The sequence below is a fragment of the Cibotium barometz genome, chromosome 26, assembly GCF_041138505.1.
Source record: "Cibotium barometz isolate CiBa-2024 chromosome 26, ASM4113850v1, whole genome shotgun sequence".
Taxonomy (NCBI): domain Eukaryota; kingdom Viridiplantae; phylum Streptophyta; class Polypodiopsida; order Cyatheales; family Cibotiaceae; genus Cibotium; species Cibotium barometz.
This window is the reverse complement of record NC_141071.1, coordinates 47,069,700-47,078,992: the sequence shown is the minus strand read 5'-3', so window position 1 is coordinate 47,078,992 and position 9,293 is coordinate 47,069,700. Positions and strand designations below refer to the sequence as shown.

Below are 9,293 nucleotides of genomic sequence, written 5' to 3'. Positions count from 1 at the left end.
AAAGGTTGATGAGCATGCTATATAATGAGAGATCTGATCTACCACTTTGAACACAACGCTTTCACGTGATCTGAAGCAATCTAAACTCCTCAAGCTTCTTGGTTCTTAGTATTTTACTAGGTAATATCTAATAGTAATAATCACATCAAGTTTTATTTCATGTTAAGTGTATATTTAGGTTTATGAGTATCTAGTTGTTGAGATCAATTCATGCATGTTCATGTCTAACTTCGTAATCTTTCTATGGTTTTAGAATGCAAGAGCCCTAATTTCCTACATCGTCTTGCTTGTGTGCCATCTTGAATTTCAAGTTAACGACTCCAAGCTTCACATTCCAGGTACCAAAACTTTTATTTACAATCATTGTATTCTTATTTTCATGCATCTTTGGTGCTTATTTACACTCATCTGAATAGCTAAAAGAAATGCATGATTCTCGTGCATCTTTGGTGCTTATTTACACTCATCTGAATAGCTAAAAGAAATGCATGATTCTCATGCATGTCCCTATCTTTCTTTTGAATCTATAATTTATATGGTTGTAGCATGACATCAATGTCTATAAAATGAAAGAGATTAACATTAATTCAAGGTAAGATGAAATAGAAAACAATGTACTATAATAGAAAACTGTTTTTAATTAGATGGCCCGCCAACATAGTCTCCTTCAAGTGCTTCAAAGTAAGCAAGATAAAGAGAGAGAACGAGAAGAAACATTGCACAATATATTTGGCTCCGAAAGTGAGTCTGATGAGGACTCAGAGAGTGAATCAAGTAAAGACGAAGTCGTTGAAGACATGGACCTTTTGGGTATGCCCCAAGATGATTTGCCAACCAATAATGAAGATCCCTCAACAAGTAAGAAGAAGAAACAAGTGAGGCGGAGAAAGTTTCGTACAGAGTGGAAATCAAAGTATCCGTTTCTCATTCGACTTGTTAAAGGTGAACAAGAATTCATGAAGTGTGAATGGTGTGAAAAGTTTAGAGTTAAGGGGCCATGGGGTGTTGGCCAAGGGTGCAAGACTATGAAGAGGGATGCAATAAGAAAGCACATGTGATCACGGGAGCACAAATGGGCTGCAATGCGAAACTATCATGAAACAAAGGGGACTACACTTCCATAGCATGCTGTGGTAATTAAAGATAGAAACAAAGAAAGGCTGATCACTTGCATGAAGCTGATGTATTTCACAAGTGACGAAGATCTTGCAATCAGAAAGTTTGAAAAGGTGTGACAACTAGCCTATACTTTAAAGGTGGAAGGTATGCCTCTTCAACACGATTACTCCTTACACAAATATGATGGCTGGAAAGGAATTTTTATTCTCTATATCACAATATCTTCACAAAGTACAACTTGAAGAACTATTGGAGAGTCCTTTTTATGCTTTAATGGTAGATGAATCTACTGATAGAGCTTTAGAGAAACACTTGATCATCTATATTTCTTTTCTTTCATCAAAAGGAATGGGTGTACGCAACATTGAGTTTGGAAAGCTCATTGTTGTTTCTGATGGGACTGCACAAACAAAATTTGATGCCATTATGGAAGTGATGACCCAAATTGGCCTTAACAAGCAACGACTAATTGGAATAGCTACAAATGGTGATAGCTCTATGCTTGGACGACATGATGGACTCGTTGCCAAACTCAAAAGAGAAGTACCATGCCTCATTAGTGTTCACTGCATTGCCCACAGGGAAGCTCTTGCTGTTTTGGATACATCAAAATGTTTTCCTTGTCTCTCTTATATTGACAAGATTGCAAACAAAATCTATTCTTGGATCAATGCTTCTAGTTTGCGCCATTCCGAATTTCAAAATCTACTACATGATATGAATTTGCAAGTCTTGGAGGTCTTGCAAGAAAAGCTCAAGTCTAATCTGGTGTTCAGCAACCAAATCAATGAACCAACCAGCTTTCAGTACAAAGAGGCATCAACTGGCTCACAAGGATCATTCACTGTCAGCTTCGTGTTCGGGTCCATCGCCGACGTAATAGGCTTGCAGTTCTCCATCCCAAAGGCCTCAAGAAACTCATGAACATACCGTAGCTGAGAGACAAAGAACCCCCTCTGGGTCTACCAGATCTCCAATCCCAAGAAGAAGTGGAGTAAGCCTAAGCCAGTCATCTCAAACTCCTTTGACAAGGCAGCCCTTGTCACTCTAATGTGCTCCACATGACTGCCGGTGAGAATGAGATCATCCACATAAAGGATGATTAATGTGACCATGCCGCGTTCCCGAAAGAGATATAGGTTGGGATCTGCAACCGATCTCTGAAATCGAGTCCGGAGAAAGAAGGAATCAATCTTCTGATTCCAAGCCCTAGGAGCCTGTTTAAGACCATACAAGGCCTTCCTTAACCTATAAACCATCCCTTCTGATCTTCAGTGATCCGAGTGTTACTTCGATGTCGGTACTGATGAATGTTATGTCTGCCAACTCCTCTTGGAACTTTTTGTTAAGAATGTTTAAGTCATGTAGAACATCTGCAACAAGTAGGTAGATGCAAAATAGAAGCTTATATACACACAACTTAGCATACCATCCTAGAGCACTCTCCTCCCAAAAGCTCATGATAGCTAGCATTAACTTGGTAAGTCTCTGCATCACACTCCCTCTTGCAAGCCAATGAACATCATGAATTTGCAAGACCTCCAAGACTTGCAAATTCATATCCTGTAGCAGATTCTGAAATTCGGAATGGCGCAAACTAGAAGCATTGATCCAAGAATAGATTTTGTTTGCAATCTTATTTGAGAGTGAGCACACCTCACCACTCATCCCTACCATTAAAATGTAATCTAAAATTTAATTAATTAAAATTATATATATGTGTAAATCTATTTAAGTGTGTGTGTGTGTGTGTGTGTGTGTGCATGTGCATGAGAGAGAGAGAGAGAGAGAGAGAGAGACTGAGAATTTCTATGTAGGAGATAGTTTGTGTGGGAGGAGATAGTGTGTGTTTTCATTAGTGTATGTGCGGTGTGTACATGTGTGTGTGTGTGTGTGTGTGTGTGTGTGTGAGAGAGAGAGAGAGAGAGAGAGAGAGAGACGACAGATAATTTCTACGCAGGAGATAGTTTGTGTGGGAGGAGAGAGTGTGCGTTTAGATTAGTGAATGTGCGGTGTGTACGTGTGTGTGTGTGTGTGTGTGTGTGTGTGAGAGAGAGAGAGAGAGAGAGAGAGAGAGAGAGAGTATATGCATGCATGTGCGTACATCTGCACCTATGTGTAGAATGTGCGAGAGAGAAAGAGTGAGATGGGGTAGACCTGGAGAGAGAGAGAGAGAGAGAGAGAGAGAGAGAGAGAGATTACTTTCAAGATGCGTTTATTTGAGAGTGAGCACACCTCACCACTCATCCCTACCATTAAAATTTAATTAATTAAAATTATATATATGTGTGTAAATCTGTGTGTGTGTGTGTGTGTGAGAGAGAGAGAGAGAGAGAGAGAGTTTCTATGTGAGAGAGTGTGCGTGAAGACATAGAGAGAGAGAGAGAGAGAGAGAGAGAGAGAGAGAGAGAGAGAGAGTGTGTGTGTGTGTGTGTGTGCATGAGAGAGAGAGAGAGGCTGAGAATTTCTATGTAGGAGATAGTTTGTGTGGGAGGAGATAGCGTGTGTTTTCATTAGTGTATGTGCGGTGTGTACATGTGTGTGTGTGTGTCTATAGCAAGAGCTAAAGATTCACCAAGTCTCACTAACAAATTTTCCCCCTTGGGTATGATTGAGGAGGCATGTCTCACCCCAGAACCACCTCATCCCTCTATAGTCAGAGAGAGAATATAAGAAGAATTGGATGCTATTAGCCAATTTAAGAGAGAGATACCTAATGCCACACTTGCTACCAAGAGTGCTGCTGAAGTAACCCCTCCTAGGAGAGGAGTCAACTCTGAAAACAATGGGTCTAGCCTCAAGAAGATGCCACATGGGGCTAGAACTACCTCTTCTAAGATGGCCCATAGTATCTTAGATGACATTAGTGGATCCCCTTCTAAGTTTAGTCAATCCAACTCAATCAGTCAGGGGGGTAAGGATTTAGACATGGAAGATATTGAGGAGGAGCCTACTAGAGTCTCCACAAATACTTAACTTTCCATGGAGAAGCTCTCATTAGTCACATGGAATGTTAAGGGAATAAGAATAAGAAAAAAGAGTGCCCTGTTTTGGGACTATCTTAGGAACAATCCAACTATGGAACTATTGGCTATCCAGGATCATCACCTGGATAAGAACTACCCAAGGAAAAGTAATTGGGGCAAACACCTTGTTTTTTATGCTAAGGGAGACAAGGGATTCAATGGTGCCATGATAATTTCCCGCAGAGAGCTGCAACCCAAAGTGGTCTTCAATCACCCCTCTCAAAGCTTAATAGTGCAAATCTGACCAGGTTTAGTGGATATGTAATGTTAATGCATGCTAAGGATAGAGCTAAACTATGGAAAGACCTAGAAAAAATAGATATACTTGAGGTGTGGCCACTACTCGAGGATTTCAATATGACCATCAATACACAAGATAGAACTGATGCTCATAACACTTTAGCAAGATCAAAAAAGCATCAATGGAAGGAACTTGAGGACAAATGGTTGATGTCATATTTGTGGCACCTAGGTCATTGGTCCTCTACCCTTAGACAACCACATGAGCTTGCAGTACACTAACACTTCAACCAGACTTAATAGATGTTATGCATCCCATGGGGATGAATGGATCCACCACACTATGAAATGCAAGGTCTGCCCATAACACACCTTCTCTAACCATTTTCCCCTCATGATAAGTCTCCAGGCAAAAGCTGTAGGCATGCTCATTCCTAATGGAAACAAAAAGAATCTGGTTGTCAACTCCAAGATGCTAAAGGATGCTCAATTCCAAGACCAAGTGACCCAACATACATTTAAGCTCAATGTGTAACTCAAACTAGGTGTGGTGACTACTGGAGAAACTTCACCAGAAGAGTCCAGCACTCCATTGCTACTTGTGGCAAACATGCCAAAGCGAGAATAGATGTATTGGGGGCCCAACTCAGAGATGAAGTTGAAGCATTGGCCAAAATGAAAATGAGTGGATCCATGCAGGCAAAGGATCTTAAAATATGGCTAAGTGTAAGAGACCAGTTGAATGAGATGGAGTTATAGAGAAAATAGAGCAAGACTCCTAGCAAAAAAGCATGCCGTTAGCATAATGATGCCAACCCCAAGGCATTATTTAAAGCACTGAAGGTGAAGCAAAAGAAAGACATCATTTGGCAATTAGTGAATGAATAGGGTTAAACCATTTCAGACCCTAATGATATGACCCAAACTATGCTCTCATATTTAGGGAAAGTCATAAGTGAGGAAGAGGATCAATCCTAGCCCAGATTGGATGCTCACAATGAATTGCTAAAGTAGGACTCAACCTGTAATTGACTCCACTACTAGAAATTGGTAAGACACATATCAGTCAAGAGGAATGTAAAGAATCATTATGGAAGATGGGCAAGAACAAGTCCCCTGGCTAGGATGGAATAATTGTGGGATTTTCTCAACACTTTTGGCGCCAACTAGCTTGCCCAGTCACACTGAGATTGCCAACAACATTTTTCAGGAGAACATGGCTACTTAGAGCATTAAACTGGACATGATTAAACTTATTCCTAAGACAACAGCCTACTCACTCTTGAAACACTGGGCCACTAACAATGATTACAATAATGTATAAAATTGTGGCTAAAGTGGTTGCCGCTAGGCTGGCCTCATCTCTTCATAAGTATCTATTAGAGCATTAACATGGTTTTATAAAGGGGAGATCCATTTTTGACATTGCCCTAACTGCACTAGTCATCTTAGACTATGCTAAACCGATAAATCAGAAGTGCATCACGCTTTGAGCGTGACATGGACAAGGCCTATGACAGAATACAATGGACATTTGTGAAGAAGACAATGGAAGTTATAGGATTTAGGCCGCAGAGAGCAAACATCATTCTAAATCTGGAGAGTAGGCTGAGTCAACACTTCTCTTTAATACTATACTGGTGGAAAGCCTTAAGATGAAGAGATCAGTCACGCAGGGGTGCCCATCGGGCCCCCTACTATTTGCCATAGCTACTCACACCTTTTTGTTGGCGCAGTGGAGAGAGCCCTAGCTAATGACTCACTTAATGGCATAGTGCGGCCTAAGGGTAAGTAACTAGCTATTAAGATGTTTGTAGATGACTCATTACTATTTCTCCAAGCATTGCTTGATAATCTAAGAGATTCTCTTAATATAGTTCAGTTGAACTAGCTATTAAGATGTTTGTAGATGACTCATTACTATTTCTCCAAGCATTACTTGATAATCTAAGAGATTCTCTTAATATAGCTACTCACACCTTTTTGTTGGCGCAGTGGAGAGAGCCCTAGCTAATGACTCACTTAATGGCATAGTGCGGCCTAAGGGTAAGTAACTAGCTATTAAGATGTTTGTAGATGACTCATTACTATTTCTCCAAGCATTGCTTGATAATCTAAGAGATTCTCTTAATATAGTTCAGTTGTATGCTCGTTGTATGCCATGGCGTCATGCTCCAAACGTAATGTGGACAAGTCAAAGCTCATCTCAATTTCTGAGGAATCTTCAGTTGATGCCACCTGCTAGATTGGGGAAACTATAAAAAGAGGAAATGTGGTCAGGCACATGGGTGTTCCTCTGAGACTTGAGCTGACCAGCAAGTAGATGGTTAGTTAGATATTACAAAGATTAAGAATAAATTGGCCAAGTGGGCCTTTCTTTAACTAAAGTGGCAAGGTAGAGTCAAGGTCTTAAACTCAATATTGCTATCTTATTTTATGTACACTATGCCCCAATGATCCCTATGCGGAAGACACACTAGCAAGAGCTTCTTAGTCCTATCAGGACCTTCCTATGGCAAAAGAGACACTTAGGCCGCCATAGGTTCCTAGAGATCTTAGAGGGCTTGGCATCCTTGATCTAGAAGCCCACTCATTGGCCACCCACTCCAAGCTCTTGGTGGCCCTACCCGAAAGCAGTCAAACATAGGCTATTATGATTAGACATTTACCTGATGAAAGCTAACTGAGATCTATTGGGGGCCTCTGGAAAGAACTCACATGGAAGAACATGCTACTTAGCAGGGCACCTCTCAAGATGAAAGGCACTTCATTTGTACTAGACTTTGTGAACAAATTTAGAGCTTTAGATGACTCTCTATTATGGTATAACAATAACAGACTAGAGAGAGTAACCCTCTCGTTCCATTTTCAGTACGGTGGACCCCACTATGTTTCGGAAGCCCCTTGCTAGGCTGGATCTAAAGAGAGCTAGGTACAGAAGCAATAAAGGAGTATGCAAGGTGATAGACCTATGGAATGGAAATCTGGGTGGATGGAGACACACATACCAAATCCTTCTCATGTTTGGCTTGAAACTAGAGTGCATAGACGTATTACTAGCCTACCTGGCTAAATTTGAAGCCATCAGCCCCCCCATGGCTAACTTGGGCAACTAATTTTGAGGATTTATGGTGGTTAAACTCCCTTCAATTTTACGAGCCCTCTATAAAAGTAGTGTATCAGCCCTGCAAGTTATGAGGCACAATATACTCAAGCAAATATGGCTAGCTAGAAATCAAACCATATTTGACAAAGGCCCCCAGATACCCACATGTGTGTTGGACATGGTGAAAAGGGGCCATTTGGGCGCACCGCCATACTTGTTCAGTGCTTGCCTAATGGCGATGAAACTTTGTAGGGGCATCTACGGCAATGGGTTAGACCTCTGTGCAAAGTTTCATGGCCACTGGGCACTGAACGTGTGTGTCGGTGTGCCCTAACGGCCTCTTTTCACCACGCCCACGTGCGTTGGGCATGGTCAAAAGAGACCGTTTGGGCGCACCGCCATATATATTTGCTGCCCAATGGCCATGAAACTTTGCATGGGGATCTATAGCAACGGGTTAGACCCTTGTGCAAAGTTTCATGGCCATCGGGCACAAAAAACATGTGGCGGTGCACCCAAATTGCCTCTTTTCTCACCATGCCCACATGTGCATTGGGCATGGTGAAAAGAGGCCGTTTCGGCGCACTGCTATACTCGTTCGGTGCCCGATTGCCATGAAACTTTGCAGAGGGGTCTATGGCAATGGGTTAGACCTGCGTGCAAAGTTTTATGGCCAACAAGTACCGAACGTGTATGGCGATGAGCCCAAACGGCCTCTTTTCTATCAAAATATGCAGTGGAAATGAGGACAAGATCTGAAAACACTAGAGCAAGTGCACAGCAGAAAAACGCAAAGAGAGAGAGAGAGAGAGAGAGAGAGAGAGAGAGAGAGAAGCGTATAACTCTGCTATATACACAAGAAATCCCGGATACAGAATGATATGTGGGGGGTAAGGGGCCATTATATATGGCCCCATGCTATTGGTCGGCCAGCATATAGACAGCCGACAGCCCATGACCAGATTTCCCCTCCAGTCGGCCAGCAATAGACAGTCGGCCATCAACAGAGCATGTCGGCCAGCACACAGGGAAAAGTCAAGGTAGCCAGTGATGTGACCAGCAGTCAGCCAACATCTGGTACCGCCGACAGGTCCAATACAACCTCCCACACCTGGAAAAATATGGAGAGTGGGAAAAATGAGAAAACACCTAAAGCAGGCGGGCACACCCACAACAGAGGCCCTGGTGTAAATATACACACAGGAGATGACTGCTAACACCCCCTCTCAGCTCCTGGATATGGAACCAACCCTAGTGAGCTGGAGTGCCGCTGAAACATAGCCTGAGGTAGAGACTTCATGAAGAGGTCCGCCGCATTGTCGTCCGTTGAACAATAAAGAAGCAAGTTGCCACCAGCCAAGATCTTCTCATCACGAACAAAGTGATAATGTATCTCTATGTGCTTGGTCCGGGCATGGAAGACCCGATTCCAAGCAATAGCTATACAGCTCTGGTTATCGCACACTGGATGACTGTGGAAACCCAATCTTGCTAAGCAACCTCTGCAGCCACACAACCTCGCAAAGCAGCACCACAAGTAGCCCGGTACTCTGCCTCTGTCTATGACAAGGCAATAGTTGGCTGCCTCTTACTGCTCCTGAGCTGAGGGAAAAACTATAGCCTAATGTGGATCTCCTCCCCAATCTGAGTCACTCCAACCTTGGATCTAACTCCATCCATCAAACCCCCTCCTATGTAAAAGAGTCCAAGATCCTTCGTACAAAATCCGCAATCTTGCGTCCCAATGAGACTTCAACGGCATCTACATGAATGAGCTCAATAGCCCCACAGAAAAGCTCAAG

At 42.4% G+C, this 9,293-nt stretch overlaps 1 pseudogene; it reads left to right on the top strand.

The window, feature by feature from the left end:
- Positions 1-875: 875 nt before the first annotated feature.
- LOC147624039 (uncharacterized) lies at positions 876-6,630 on the top strand (annotated as a pseudogene).
- The last annotated feature ends 2,663 nt before the right edge of the window (positions 6,631-9,293 follow it).